Source organism: Orcinus orca, chromosome 16 (assembly GCF_937001465.1).
Source record: "Orcinus orca chromosome 16, mOrcOrc1.1, whole genome shotgun sequence".
Classification (NCBI taxonomy): domain Eukaryota; kingdom Metazoa; phylum Chordata; class Mammalia; order Artiodactyla; family Delphinidae; genus Orcinus; species Orcinus orca.
Genome location: NC_064574.1, coordinates 62,302,298 through 62,318,599, shown reverse-complemented (window position 1 = coordinate 62,318,599; position 16,302 = coordinate 62,302,298). Strand labels below are relative to the sequence as shown.

The 16,302-nt window shown below is 45.5% G+C and overlaps 1 protein-coding gene across 5 annotated transcripts in view; it reads left to right on the top strand.

Annotated features, from left to right (window-relative positions):
* Positions 1 to 7,529: 7,529 nt before the first annotated feature.
* Positions 7,530 to 16,302, top strand: part of MYH11 (myosin heavy chain 11) — a 128,074-nt gene continuing 119,301 nt past the window's right edge. For 4 of the 5 annotated variants that reach the window (XM_004270149.3, XM_004270150.4, XM_012533245.3 and 1 more), the window contains exon 1: positions 7,553 to 7,649. The gene's annotated coding sequence lies outside the window, so the exon portion shown is untranslated. Of the gene's footprint in view, positions 7,650 to 16,302 lie in introns of all 5 variants that reach the window. The other variant, XM_033428733.2, reaches the window with a different exon arrangement.

The window sequence follows — 16,302 nt, the reverse complement described above, 5'->3', positions numbered from 1 at the left end:
TTTGACTTGAAAGAAAATGTGTTGTTTTTAGGAAGATTTTAAAGGCCCCTAAAGTTTTGAGAAATGAAAGGGTTTTTTAGTTCCCTATAAATTCTTCTAAAAAAAAATCAGGTCTTTATAGCCATACGCTCTGTTCTTTGTTTGGCTGCACCACATGGCTTCCAGGATCTTAGTACCCCAGCCAGAGACTGAGCCCAGGCCCCCGCAGTGAAAGCACTGAGTCCTGACCACTGGACTGCCAGGGAATTCCCTGCTCTGTTCTTTACCATGGCACATTAATGAAATTTCCTTCAGGCTGGAATTATGTGGATTTATAGGAAAATTCATTCATGTTTAAAAAAAAAAAAATTTAAAAGAACACCAAAACCAGAAAAAACTATAATTCCTATAAAGTTTGATTGTTTTCGGGGGTGGAGCTAGCTATTTTTCAGATAACCATTTATAATTAGGTTTAAGTATCTGAATTACTACCTAAATTTGAACATTGAAACTTGGTAACGACGTACTTTTTCTTTCCTTAGACAGTTTGGTTTCTCCTAGAAGATTTAATTAAAAGGTGTGTGGGGGGGAATAATTCTTTTAATTCTGCTGTAAGTAAACCAAGAGTTTATTACGTGAAGAATGTGGAATAAACATGAAGAGACAGGCTTTATGAGAAATACCAGAAAGTACCTTTTAAAAGATGGCATTGTTTAACCTCCATGTGGCCTTCAGTTGTGCAATTACAAGATGAGCTATGAAAGGGCCAACTCTTACTTGTATGGGCTCTGAGTGTCTTATTAAATGTCGATTTTTATTCTTGGGGTAGAAAAATAGTAAGAGCTCTTATAGTGCCATCTCTAAAATGCTACTTTGATATTCATTGACATTTTTATAATGTGGAGTCTTCAGACTGATTTCACTGAAAACAACAAACTATTATAGTAGACATCTGATTGGCACAAATCATAAGGTGTATTCAGAACAAAACTGCATGGGCGCCTGTACACTGACAACATTTAGCTTAAACATTTTCCACAGGGAAGGTGATAAGCGCTGTAGTTGACAGAATTGGCGTTCTTTTCAGGGTATAGATTCTGTGCTGCTTTTGGAAATTATTGAAACTTGATTTTATTTTTGGTGCTAGTCAGGGTTCAGTCCTTACAGATTAACCAAGAACTTTTATCTGAATGCAGAAAATTATTTAAAAAATTGCCTTAAACCATACTTTACAAGTCAAAGGATTTTGAGAGGCCCTGTTGGTGGGCTAAAATTACATATACAGATGTAGAAGTATTATAAGGGCTCATTTCCATTTTTTAAATGAAATCTATAGTACCTGATTACAGTTATGAATTCCATTGTATTGTATGGGGAGTATAAATATCTGAATTATTCTCAGAGGATTTAGTTTACATGCAGGGCTGTTGGTAGTGGACACTGTTTACCTCAGGAATTGCAATCATGCAGGACTGGGTTAAGAAAAAATGCTGGAGTTTGTCATTTTGGATACTGATATAAAATCATCAAAATAGAAGCTAAACAGAATTGTCACATGTAGTCTATAGCACATTTGTATGCATTATTCTATAACTGGTTTGTACCTAGGCAACTTTTATACTTTCAGTGTATCATTTAATAAAAAAAAAAAAAAATTCAAGCAACTCACCTTTGTGCAAAGGGCTTTCCTCTGACTGTTCTGTCATCAAGAGGTGTCCACTGGAACCAGAAGAAGGCTTGGCGATGGCTCCCTAGGCCTTCATTCGGGATCTCCAGGAACCTAGTTGTTGGAGGGTGCATAGTAAGGTTGAGGGTACTTGGCATCAGCCATATCACCCCGGGACAGTTATTCTTCATAGGTGGAAGTGGTAGGGGCTGGTGGTGGTATTCTCTGAGGGGACAGTATCATAATGTGTTGGGCCACATATGGCTTGAAAAAGTGCATTTAGTAGTAGTTTTTTTTTTTGGCCATGCCACGTGCCTTGTGGGATCTTAGTTCCCTGACCAGGGATTGAACCCGGGCCCTGGCAGTGAAAGCTCCGAGTCCTAACCACTGGACCGCCAGGGAATTCCCATATGTTCTAGTAGTTTAAATAGGTTCCTGAGCTGAGACACTTAAATTCAAGGAAGGAAAAGACAAAAATAAACACAGAGGACCCATCAAACTCTTCTCACGAACTCATAAATTAAATTAGTACATCATTTCTGGTGGTTTTCATGAGGTTGTTGGGAGAAGTTATCCTCCAGACATGCTCCAAACTCCAGGAGAAGTTTCAGGAGAAAACTTATACAAAAATAGGATGGGAATTGGACTTGAAGAGGGATTTAGGAAAAGTAGACATTTAAAACTTTGGCAATGTAAAAACTCGGCAAGAGCAGAGGTGGTGTTTGAAGATGATAAATTTAAGCATAGCATATATGTTTGCTTAGAATAAACTAATAGCTTTATAATTATGTGCAAGAACACATTTATATATGACTCACATGCCTGTATGATTATGTAAAATTTGATGTGTTCTTTTAACCTGAAGCCAAGTGTACGTGAATGATTAACATTTTGTGAAAATATGCCTTTAAAGGCATTTAGGGCAATGCTTCCCAGCCACTTGGCATTTCATTTTTGTAACAACCATTCTGCAAGGATTGTGTGGTCTTCATTAATTTTTGTTTAAATGAAAGTGAGGTAAAATTATCTTAAAAAAATAGACAATTTTGTAAAGCAGTTTTAGGTTCACAGCAAAATTGAGTGTGAAGTACAGAGTTCTCACATACCCTCTGTCCCCACACACTCACAGGCTCCCCTGTTATCAACATGACCCCCGAAAGTGGTACATTTGTTACAATCAGTGAACCTACATTGACCCATCATTATTACTCAAAGTCTGTAGTTGACCTCAGGGTTCACTCTTGGTGCTGTACAGCCTATGGGTTTGAACAAATGTATAGTGACATGTATCCACCCACCATTACAGTATCAGTAGTTTCACTGCCCTAAAAATTTTCTGTGCTCTATTCATCGCTCCTTTGTCCTCTAGCTCCTGGCAACCACTGATCTGTTTACTGTCTCCATAGTTTTGCCTTTTCCAGAATGTCATATAGTTGGACTCATACAGTGTGTGGCCTTTCATATTGTTTTCCTTCACTTAGTAATATGCTTTTGTTTCCTCCATGTCTGCTCATGGCTTGATAGCCCATTTCTTTTTAGTGCTGAGTAATATTCTGTCATCTGAATGTACCACAGTTTATCCATTCACTTACTTAGAAGAACGTCTTGGTTGCTTCCAAGTCTTGGCAATTAATGAAGAAAGCTGCTCTAAATAACTGTGTACAGGTTTTAGTACAGACATAGGTTTTCAGCTCATTTGAGTAAATCCCAAGGAGTGTGACTTGCTGGGTCATATGGTAAGAATATGTTTACTTCTGTAAGAAACTATAAAACTATTTTTATTGAGAATTTTAGGACTTTCCTGATAGAGAATCCGGAGTTACCAAGACACCGGAGCTGGAAACTGGTGATAAAGGAAAGAGCACTGCAAGTTACTGTGTGATTCGGTCTTGAGCCTGGAGAAACGTGGGGGCCATGATGAGTGAAACCAAGTGCTTCTGCACAGGAGAGTTGGAGCGGAACCGTGCTTGTGGTCGGGAAAGATGGCCCTTTATTCGCAAGGAGGCAGAGTCCTGTGCAGATCTTGAGCTGGATGACTCGAGTGCTGATGCACTTTTAAATAATTGTGAAGGACAAGCCATGCTTGGACCCAGTTTTTTTTTTTTTTGCAGTATGCGGGCCTCTCACTGCTGTGGCCTCTCCCGTTGCGGAGCACAGGCTCCGGACGCGCAGGCTCAGCGGGCATGGCTCATGGGCCTAGCCACTCCGCGGCATGTGGGATCTTCCCGGACTGGGGCACGAACCCGTGTCCCCTGCATCGGCAGGCAGACTCTCAACCACTGCGCCACCAGGGAAGCCCCCCAGTTTTTGATGTTATTAGAAACTGGAGGGAATCATACTTTGGAAGTTTTTGAACCTAGTAGCAAAATCAAAGCTATTTGATTAAAAAAAAAAAAAAGACGCTGAGAGTGGAATTTCCCCACTGCTATCTTGTTCCATGAGTTCATGGAAACTCCCAGTACCCAGCGCCTCACAGAAGACATGCCAGGGAAACTTACTTGACAGTCACAGTAATGTTTTTTTGTTTTTTTGTTTTTTTTTTTTGTGGTACGCGGGCCTCTCACTGTTGTGGCCTCTCCCGTTGCGGAGCACAGGCTCCGGACGCGCAGGCTCAGCGGCCATGGCTCACGGGCCTAGCCGCTCCGCGGCATGTGGGATCTTCCTGGACCAGGGCACGAACCCGTGTCCCCTGCATCAGCAAGCGGACTCTCAACCACTGCACCACCAGGGAAGCCCCACAGTAATGTTTTTTGAAGGTAACTTTCCCCCTCTATCTTTAACTGGCTTTTTGAGCCAATAGAAATAAAATGGAGGCATCTGATTTTGAAGATTCAAACATCTGAGCTTCTGCATTGGACAGATATTTATTGAATGACTATTATGTGCACACACTGTCCCTAAGTACTTCTAGAGTATACCAGAAGGGTATGAAACACTTTCCATGTTGAGGCAAAGATTCTGACCATCTGTGCTTTGAGAAAACACAGGCTCAGAGAGGTTCACTGACAATCCTGTGGCTGCCTGGCTGGTGCTTAGCAGATCATGAGTTAAAAACCTCAGACTTCTCACCTACTTACCCTAGACTCCATCACAAAGGCAGGGTTGGGATCCCTGCTCTACCATTAACTAGCTGTGCTAAATTGGCTGATTATTTCACTCACCGAACCTGGTTTCTCCACAGCAAAATGGGAAAAAAAAGTTTAAGTACTTTATAGGGTTGTTATAAGGATTAGGTTCGATAATGTAGTACAATTCAGTGTCTGTTATAAAGCCTTCATTTATTGATAATTTATTATAATTATTTTCTTTTAAAAGTTACCAAATTCTTTAAAGAATCAAATGCACCCCTTTGGAATATCGTTAACGCCTCCAGAAAAGTGCCTGTTTTTACTCTGAGGCCAGCAAGTTAAGACTGATGGCCTGCTCTGGGTTATCTTTCCAGGATGGGAAGGGGATGATCAACTTCAGTTTTTCCCCCTTCCTATTCTCTGCTCCACATCAGCTCTGTACTAACGCAGAGAGGATTTCCACTCCTTTTACAGTGCAGACATTAAAAGGCACATGGGGAAGCAGTGCATTCATCACTTTCTGAAGAACTTAACCCCTAACGTCCCAGCCAACTGAATGTTGGCTGTTTTTGACTCTCTGACTTAGGCCCATTGTTGGGTAGAGAGCTGGGCCTGCGTGTTTTCAGGGGTGAAAAGCAGACAAGATGTTGGAGGGATGAAGGGACCGAGAGGGTCTGAGATGCAGAACTCTACAGAGGAGACTGGTAGCCTGCAGGAAACAGAGGGCAGGACAGGCCCTCACCATTATGACGTCCCCCAGGCCTGGTGCAACTCTGCTTGGTTTCATGTTTGTTTTGAATAATAGCAGCTAACATGAAGCAGGGTACTATGTTCATTTTACATGGATCATCTCAAGGACTGTTTACAAACAGCTGGGAAGTGAAGAAGTGACTGATGTTCCTCCCATTTTACAGGTAGGGAAACTGAGGCACAGGGCCAAATAGCTAGAAAATGGCACTGGCAGATTCAAACTTAGTTATCTAACCTCAGAGAGGAGTCTTTAGCCTCAAGGCTAATTGTCCTGGGCATTTCCCCTTAAAGTCTCTCTTGGAAGTGAATCATGGCAACAGTGGGCTCTGGACCCAGTAAGGGCTCAGGCAAATCCCTTCACTCCTCCAGGGCCTCAGTTTTCTCACCTGCAAAATGGGGGTATTAATAAAGGCCCCACCATCACCCGGCCTCGTGGCTGGGGGAGGGTTTGTTGGATAAGACTGGGGCGAGTGCCAAGCACAGAGCCTGGTAAGGGTCTTCCAACATCTTTAACCCTGTCTGTAAACCCTCTGGCTGGAAGCAGCTGGGACCCACGGGGGACTGGGGGCTGCCCCCTTCTGGCTCTGCCGGGAGCAGAAGGGTCCCCTTCCCACCCCGCTGGTCTCGGATGCCACCCCCTCAACCTCCGCGGGGCGCCGGGAGGCCGCTCGGCACCATATTTAGTCAGGGGGAGCGGCAGCCCCGGGCTGGTATGCGGCGCTGGGAATTCCTGCAGGAAGGAGCCTGAGCCTGCCCTTTTTGGGTTGTCTCCCGCACGCCCGGGTAGGGAGGACCGGCCGGGAACCTCGGAGCCGGGCCAGGCGGGGAGCGGGGCGCCCGGCTGCCCGCAGGTCCCCGGCCTGGCACGGGGCCAGCCCACCGCCGCGGCTTCCTTTTATGGCCTGTGTGCGTGCATATGACAGAGTGGAGAGAGATGGAGAGAGATGGAGAGAGCGAGAGAGGGAGGGAGATCTGGAGCCAGAGACACAGAGACCAGAGACAGAGTGAGACAGAGGGACAGAAAGAGACAGCGGTGGGCAGAGTGACGGAGACATAGAGAGAGAAAAAAGGCAGAACAAGACAGAAACGGTGATGGAGAGACACGGTGTCAGACACACAGGAGGGGGTGGGGCGGACACGGGGTAAGGGAGTGGTACTAAGAGGGAGGGAGAGAGAGAAAACTTTCAGGCAGCTTCATTTTCAAGAATTTCTTCGGGCGGGGAGGAGCAGGTGAAGAGAACTTTCAAGAGCGCCTGGCACCCACATTCTGTTTGGATCCTGACATGCACCTTGCAAATTACGTAATTATACACACACACACACACACTTTTCAGCTTCGGACACTGAGGCTCAGAGAAGGGAAATGACTTGCCTGAGGTCACACAGCCAGCGAATGGCACACCAGGACCTGAAGTCACAACAATTGGGCCTCTTTTTTTTTTTTTTGCTTGTGGGTGGAGGTGGGGATGCCAAGTTGGGAAAAGTAAAAACTTCCCCTTTCTGCACAATTCCCAGCAGAGTTGGGGGGTCTTGCCTTGTACTTTGCAAAGTTCAAAAAATCCCCTTTCCCCACCCTTCACGCAGCACGGCCAGGCCCTTTCCAGGTAGTGGGGGACGAAGAAAAATGGCGAGCGGGGAGAGGAGGTGTCAACTCGGGCCCCCCACAGTTCCCGCCACGCGGAGGAAGCGGTTAAAGCCCGTGAGGCTAGAGCTGACTCAAGGGAGAAATTCTCAAGCATCCCCTATAGACGCCGGCCACTCAACCCCTTTCTTTAGGGACCCGGAGTCTCGGTGACTGTCCCAGAACCCGGGTCAGACACTGGCCCCGAACGCTTCTGCCCACTGCGCCTTTCCCGGGAGCCCTGCGGCCCCCCGCTCCCCCCTGCGCCGCCGCCTGGGTGCGCCCCTCTACGGGCGCCGCGACAGGTGCGCGCGAGGCCTGGACCAAAGCCGCGCTTTTCGGACCCTGCAGGTGGCGCTGCGGAGGGAGCAGCGCGAGACTCACACCCACTCCGCCCACTCCGCCCCCTCCACCGCCTCCCCTTTCCCTCCCGCGGGCAGCTCCGTGTCTATAAAGAGAGGCGTCCCAGGCGAGCGAGAAGGTTTGGACGCCCCTGCCTGGGAGGTGTGCCAGATAGGAGCTCTCCATCCAGTTTCTTCTCCGCTCTCCCCCAAGTTGGAGATCTGTAAGTATGTGGTCCTGGTGGGGGAAGGGAAATTGAGTAGAGGGTTTAAGGATCCTAGAAGACATCCTACAGGGGCTGGGGAGCAGTGAGGAGCATCTGTTGACCTCTTCTTAAGGACTATGGGGCTGGGGGTTCACAATTTTCATTTCTCTCTGCCCCATCATCCTAGATTTCCCCCAAACCAGCATCTCCCAAGGTAACCAATGATAAGTACCACCTTGGGGGTACTTATTAAAAATAATGCCCGGGCCCAGCTTCGGTTACACTAGAATCTTCAGAAGAACTGTTCCCTATATATATGAGTCCCAGATGATTCTTGTTATGAGGCAAATCTGAGAGATGTGCTCCCTTAGAAATCACAGAGGTCTGGCTTGAACAGCCAGGCTTCTTTTATTCTGGCCACAAAAAGGGTGCAGCTGAGCTTCACTGAAAAGTTACTTCCTATCACATAGGCAGGCAAAGTATGGCTTCCAGTGGAGCTTGCTTAGTTCTGTTAATTATATCAGTTAAAAACACATGGGCAGAAAGGGGAGTGTTTTTTCCTCACTCTAGAGGATGCCTGCTGATAACCCTTGGGTGATAAGCTGGTTATGATCCAGTTTATTTATTACAGCTTGATTTTCTTCCAGACACCCCCCCCCCCAGATTTTTAAAAATCTCATCCAGGTTGACCACAAGGGCCTCAAATACTCAGAAGGTTGCCAGAGTCCACATTTGCTTACAAAGTCTGCAGGTGCATTAGCAAAGATTGGGCTGGGATTTCCTGCAGAGCATCCAGTACACATGTTACTCTCATGTCCTACTAAGTGGGCAAAGTGAGAGAAAGTGGCTACTGCCTGTTGTATGTTCTCTCTCTGCACTGAGAGCTGGTGGGGATTTGGCTGCTTGAGGAAAGGCACCATTCAAAGCCATACTTATCAAGAAGTAAAAGTAAATATTTAGAAACCCCAAGAAAGGGAGCATTTACTACAGTATTAAGAATAGATAGATTAAATTGCAAAGTGGCCATTTTATACAGAGAAGGAGCTTAAAGAAGCAGAACTGAAAGTCGTTAGATAGCAGTGTGTGAAATAGGATATTGAAGATCCATGGAAGGAAATGCAGTCTTTCCTTGGTGCTTTCGCATTGAGATAAACTACCATTGACAGAGCACTTACGTGCCATGCACTGTAGCACCGTTTGACTTAATTGATCTCATTTAATCATTGCAACAACCTTTTAAGGGAGTCATCATGATGCCTGTTTAGTATACAAGGTAGCTGAGGCTCAGAGAGGTTAAGTAATTTGCCCAGTGTCTCACAGCTAACAAGGGGTGGATCCCATTCCTGTGTCTGTCTGATGCTAATTCTATACCCCTGACCCCGCCATCTTTTTTCTTTACCATGAACAAAAACTCTGTTGGAATCAGGTTTCTGATGGGACCAGATGTGTCCAGTAAGGCAAGTGCTTATCATCTCTTTGAAGAAAACATAAACTGACTTTTTGCAAATTTAAAATAAAATGCACTGTTGGTCCCCTGTGGCGGGGTCATCTAGTTGGCCCGATGACTAGATTAGGTGGGCTGCCATCCCAAGAGTCCAAAACGTGAACTAGCCGGACCTTCCTCGAGAAGCTTCTAGGGCTCGTAAACACTGTGTATCTTATTATCATGTCTGAATTAGACGTGTTATTCCGTACAAGGTATTTGTTATGGATTTGTTATCCTTACTTTTCTGTGTGAGGGCTGAGATTGAGGCAAACATGCCCATTTATGGTAGCGTTTTCCATGAGGCCATCCTCAGGCCCCCTCACAAATTAGCCTTGTATTGCAGCTTTGTTGGTCATGCCTCTGGAGATTTCTTTGCCCTTGTCCTTCCCCTTTGGGAACAAGTGGGGGAGTCCAGAGGAGAAAACATTTGGGAGGAAAGGGGGATTACCTTTCCCTACTCTCTCTTATTTGGAAGTTTTATTTTTGGGGTGGGAAAGTTGTCTTCTCCTTTCCTCAGTGTATTGAATCCAAACAGGTGGATTTTATGCTGTTAGGTACAACCATGTACTTCTAAAATTGGGTACACATTAGATTTTTCTGGAAAACCACATCCAATTTTAAGTCCACTGGAATCCGAGAACATCACAAGCAAATTTAGAAATCATGCAGGTTGACCTTCCCAAACCTCAGTTTTCCCATCCATAAAATGGGGCTCGTGAGAATAGCTAATGTTAGTTGATCACTTTTGCTGGACAACACACTGAATCCTTTACAGGCATCATGTTTCTAAGTCTTTACAACAGCCCTTTGGAATGGATGCTATTATTATTGGCCCTGTTTTACAAATGTGGAGTCTGAATAACTTGCTCAAGACAGCTCGACTAGCCAATGAGGAAGACAAGATTCTATAGACCTAGCTCTTTCTAACTGCAGAGCCTAAGGGATTGCCCTTTTGGGAGGATTCAAGGGGATCATGCATATGAAGGATTTAGCACAGTGTCTGGCCCCTGGTGAACTTCTGTGGATGGTTATTTATAACATACATGACCAGAGACCTTAAGGATCTTGCTCAGTGTAACCCATCTGGTACTTGGCAGAACCAGGAACCCTATGGTATAGTCTTTCCGTAAAAGAGAAACTTGCCCTTAATTTTCTTTTTGTGTAATGTCTTTTCATAAACTCAGTTCCTATTCTTCTTCCACTCGAATATAGACCCACTTCCTCACCTGTGTCAGGAACATGACTGATACCAGGTTTATTGACCCTTGTTTAATTCATTTAGGGTCTCGAGGGCATCCTTTAAGAGCTCACCTGTGAATGGGAGGAGCCTGTCTGGCTTCCACGGTGACTCTTTTGCTACCAGGGGTCTCTTCCCTCTACCCCTGACCTTTAAACACAGTTAACTATGGCCCCACCATGGGGGAAAGGCTGAGTTTGGAAAAGGCCAAGTCGGAATTTGAAGGAAATTTTTGTTTTGTTCTGTTTTGAATAGTTGACTTTGAAGAAACTTTTGTAAGGGATCAGATGATGGAGGAAGAAGCTAGCGCTGCCCATTATTCCTGCAGGGGGAAGTTGGGCATCCCTGAGTTGCATCAGTGATTTGGGGGTTAAGGAGGAACAGCCCTCATCAAAGTCCCTGAGAAAGGACCATAGTGCTCACCTCCTGCTCACCCATGCAGGCTTGAACTTCCTTCCCTCTGCTGGTGAAGCATGCAGCAAACGATACAGAATCACAGAAGGGGCCAGTGTCTGAGACCCCTGTGGGTCATTATAGCCATTCCCTGGTCTCCAGGTAGAATTCCTGACCCTCTTTCTCCTTCCCCACCTCTCCGCTCTTCCCCATCTTTAGATATTGATATAAACGTGGTTAATGTATTCTTGCACATCTTTCCAAAACTTTTCTATGTCAAATCTTCCTCTTTTGCACGAATATTGGCATTGTAAATTAGGTGTTTTTTTTCACTTGATTACATATCTTCATCTTTCTATATCAGCACATTGTGGTGTTTCTTTTTATCATCTGCATAATATTCTATTATGTGGAAGGATAGCATCTTACTGAAACAACCTCTTATTGAAACATACCAGCTTCACTCCACCATATAAACAGGACTTCAGGGACCATCTTTGTGTATCTATTTATGTCTAATTACATGAGTTTATCTGTAGGATAAATTCCCAGCAATGTAATTTGCTAAGTTACAGAGCATGCACATTGAAAATGGATAGATATTGCTACACAGTCCTCGAAAGACATTGTAAATTTAAACTTCAAATGGGCATATAGGAGACTACATTTCTTTTAAGTTGTGGTAAGCCAGAGTTGCAAGACACAAGACACAGTAGGGCTTTTAGGGCCAGAAATGGCTAGTTCTCTCTAATCCTCAAAGCATCCTCCGTGAGAGCCACCAGACCTCTTGCTAACCAAGTTCTCTTGGGGAGGTAAAAATAATTTAGCTTTACTGATTATAAGAACTTCCTTCTGGAGGTACTTTAAAAACAGTATTCTAATGAGTTAGGCAGATATCAGAAGGGGGTGCAGCTGGTGGGGGAGTGGCACGGGGACCAGTCCATGCAAGGAAGTTCAAGCAAGGAAGAGACTTTTTGCTAAGAGTAGATCAGGTGTCAGATCTGGGTTCAGATCTCGGCTCCAACTTTTACAAGCAAAAGCCTTTACTTTCACTTACCTTCCGGGACCTCCATAGTCTTATAGGAATAATAAATAATGCCCACCTTGCTGGACGCTTAGGAGACATAGCAAGATGGTGTATATAATAGATTGCCTGGCCCGATATCCCATGAATAGAAAGAGCACAGTGATAATTGTGCCTATTATTAATGACAGATTTAGAGTCCCGATTACTCGTGGGGACAGTTTGGGGCTTGGAGATCTGGTGCATCTGGGGGGCCCACCCCCTCCCTGCTTCCCTCTCCACTTTGGCTCCTCCCACACCTGGGCCAGACCTTGAAATAGTTGCTCCTCTGCAGAGGTCCCGCCAGCTGGTGGTTCGTGTTCTAGATCAAGCCCAGAGGGTTTTCATTTTGCCTGCATGGCATTCAAAATGTGCAGTGATTTAACTTTAGGGGTGGGTATTTCATTCCTAAATGCAGACTTCGGGGTCTGTTGGAAATCTGGCAATGCAGGGCCCACATTCTCACTCACCCCAACGGGAGTTGAGAAGCTGCCACGCTCTTTGGGCAGGACCAGAGGGCTCTGTCCAGCCACCTCCAGCCTGGGTCACCTTGCATTGCTCACCTGACCCCAGGGACATTTGGGTTGGTGTCTCTGGTCTAAAATCTTGACAGTAAAATACTGAGGGAAGCTGTTAACTAGGCTTGATGATGTGCAAATCCTGTTACTGTTTGGGCTCTGGGGTATTTTATTCATTTTCCTTTTTATACAGAAGCAGAAGGGGCAAGATCTTTTACCCCTGAGTTCCCCTGGGGAAAATAAAACCGATGCTAAAACAAGCTAAAATAATTAAACATTCTCAGTTGGTTCAACTTCAACACTTTGATCTGGAATCACAGTTATCATAAAATGTTACAGCTAGGGGCTTCCCTGGTGGCGCAGTGGTTGAGAGTCCGCCTGCCGATGCAGGGGACACGGGTTCGTGCCCCGGTCCGGGAAGATCCCACATGCCGTGGAGCGGCTGGGCCCGTGAGCCATGGCCGCTGAGCCTGCGCATCCGGAGCCTGTGCTCTGCAACGGGAGAGGCCACAACAGTGAGAGGCCCGCGTACCACACACACACACACACACACACACAAATGTTACAGCTAGCCAGCCCTCCACATTTCTATCCCCAAATGAAAAGCACAAGGCCCAGAGAGGGAGAGTAACTTGCCCAGATTCACCCAGCAGGTTCGGCGCAGAACGGGGACTTGTAACCCTGTGGTCTTACAGAGGCTAACGAACAGCTTGTCTGCGTTCAAGGAACGAAGCTGGGTGTTGTTGGTGAGGAATACAGGACTGTGTATGGAGCCGACACACTCGGCAGTGTCAGGCGTTGCTAAGGCCATTGATCATGAACTGTAGGTAGTATCTGTCAGTCTTGTATAATGATCCTGAAGGTGTCCTTTCAGCTCTCAGAGCTGATGCAGGACATTGGACGGGGGGTGGTGGGGGAGGAAGGCTTGAGAGGAAGAAACCAGGTCGGTGGGGAGTCTCCTTGAGGTTCGGCTGTCTGGGTGTCTGTCTCTTTTCTGCTCTCATGTGCCCACACTCCACCCATGTGACCTTCTACACTTGGCATTCCAGGTTGGTTGGGACAATTTTTTCCCCCAGGGGACATGTGGCAATATCTGGAGACATTTTTGGTTATCATGACTGGGGTGGGGAGGGTGTGCTACTAGCATCTATTGGGTAGAGACCAGAGATGCTACTAATGGCCTTAAACTACACACGACAATCCCCCTCCCCCCCACTCTCGGCCTGCCCACCACTCCCCCTCTGCTACATGGCTTCTGCCCACCATCCATCCCACCAACAAAGAATTATCCAGCCCCAAATGTCAACAGCCCCAAGTGTCAGCGTGCCGAGGTTGAGAGAAACTCTGCTCTAGCAGCAGGGAGGTGCAGACCAAGTTTTCCTTCCATTCAGTGCATGGAGAATTGTGCTCTCTGATCACTGCTGCCGTCTTGCAAACTGCTTTGCGTTCCCCCCTGTGCCTCACCTAATGTCTGACCTGACACTTTTTGCCTGATTGTCCACTACCCCAAATTTTAAAAACTCAAGGCTCTGGGTGCACGCTGAGGCAAGTCCTTGCGGCAATAAAACCAAGTTATCTGGAGACTTCAAGTTGCCGCAGACCGATGCGGGGTGTGTCCCGTGTGTGTCTGTATTTCTTTCAGTCCTCAAGTTCTCTCCCTATTTCAAAGAAGGTAGACAAAGCAGAAAAGATCACTTTGAAAGTATATCTTTATTCAGATTCCACCATAACTAGCTGTGCCATGATGGGCAAGTTACTTAACCTCTCTGTGCCTCAGTTTCCTCATCTGTAAACCAGAGGTAATGGTGCTTCTCGTAGCCTTTTTGAGGGGATTAAATGAGTTAATAGCTGGCATTCAATAAGATAGAGCAGCAGCTATGATTACTAATATTAATAATATTAATTTGCTAGGCTCACCATATTTTCTCAAGGACAAATCTATGGGATTTAATCAGTGTTTGGTGGGAAAAGAGGTCTGCAGCTAAATGTTTTTGAGAGCCATGGGCTCAAAGAGTGAAATAGCTTTCAGATGTCAGGACCTCGGATATCCCGATGGGAGTTCTCCCTCTTAATGATGGGGTGGGTAGATGTGTAGCGCTTTTCAAATGGATTTGACCACAGAATCGATTTCTTTCTCTTTTTTTTGGCTGTGCCTCAAGGATTGTGGAATCTTAGTTCCCTGACCAGGAATCAAACCCACGTCCCCTGCATTGGAAGCACAGAGTCTTAACCACTGGACCACCAGGGAAGTCCCCAGAATTGATTTCTGAAGAGTGTCTCAACCTCTCTGAATCCTGCCCCACCCCACCCCAAATATTTTGAGGGATTAGAGTTCCAAGGAACACACTCTGAGAAATGCCATTCTAGGGTGAAGCCAAGCTCCTCTTCCCTTTTCCTTCTTTCTTTTGACCAAAACAGATTTCACACATCGTGACTGTCAGGCTTCAAAGACATGGGAAGCAACCCAGCCTCTCTCCTTTTTCTGGACAGAGACTGAATCTTTGTGCTTGATCTTCTTTGCATTTTTGAGTCCTAGATTAGGCAGGGTTCGTGGCAGTGGGAATTCCTCAGTCCTTTTATTTTTCTGTTGTAGTTTTTGCTTTTTTTTCTGATTTGTAAGGCAACTCAGCAACATCGTAATTAGAAAGAGCCCACTTAGTCGTCATGCTGCCCTAAACAAATAAAACATGTCTCCCCACCCTCCTGAGTATACTCGGCTACCATTCAAAAACTTTTCATTGATTGTACTTATACTACCGAACTGCACAATTAAGTGCTTAAGGTGGTGAATTTTATTATGTGTATTTTACCATAATTAAAGATAAAAAGAAAAAAATTTTTTTTTCATTGAAGTGTACTTTATATCAGAACAGTACACCTCCCTGTGGGTATGCAGCCCGGTGAATTTCCACAAAGTGGGCACACCCATGTAACTGGCACTCAGATCAAGAAACAGAACATCAACCCCACACACCCCCATCACGTCCTACACTTCCAGTTACAACATCTGACATCTACCACCTTAGGTTAGATTTGCCTGGTTTTGAACCTCATATACAGGCACACCTCATGTTATTGCCCTTCACAGATACTGTGGTTTTTTTTGGGTTTTTTTTTGTTTTTTTTACAAATTAAAGGCTTATGGCAAATCTGTGTCGAGCAAGTCTGTCGGTGCCATTTTTCCAACAGCATTTGCTCACTTTGTGTCTCTGTGACACATTTTGGTAATTCTTGCTATATTTAAGTCTTTTTCATTACAATATTTGTTATGGTGACCTGTGATCAGTGGTTTTGTTGTTGCTACTATGACTCGCTGAAGGCTCAGATGATGGTTAGCATTTTTTCGCAATCAAGTATTTTTAATTAAGGTGCGTATGTTGATATAATTAGACAGTCGACACAATGCTGTTGTACACTTAATAGATGACAGCATAGTGTAAACATAACATTTATAAGCACTGGGAAACCAAGATATCCATGTGACTTGCTTTATTGTGATATTTGCTTTATTGAGATGGTCTGGAACTGAGCTCACGGCATCTTCATGTCCTGCCTGCAAACAGAATCACACAGTATGTCCTTCTTGGGTTTGCCTTCTTTCACACAAGTGTTTGTGAGGTTTGTTCTTATTGCGGTGTGGAGTTATAGTTCACTTCATCTGATTTGGGTCCCATTTTGAATGTTTATTATGTGCCGGTCACTGTGCTAGGTGCCTTAAAGGGTCGGTTCATTGATTGCAAATACTGCACTGAGCTTCTGTAGGAGACAGAAGAGCACAGGCTTCGAATCAGACCTGGGTTCGGATCCCAGCTCTGTCACTTTTTTTTTTTTTTTTTTTTTTGCAGTACGCGGGCCTCTCACTGTTGTGGCCTCTCCCGTTGCGGAGCACAGGCGGACGCGCAGGCTCAGTGGCCATGGCTCAAGGGCCCAGCCGCTCCGCGGCATGTGGGATCTTCCCGGACCAGGGCACGAAC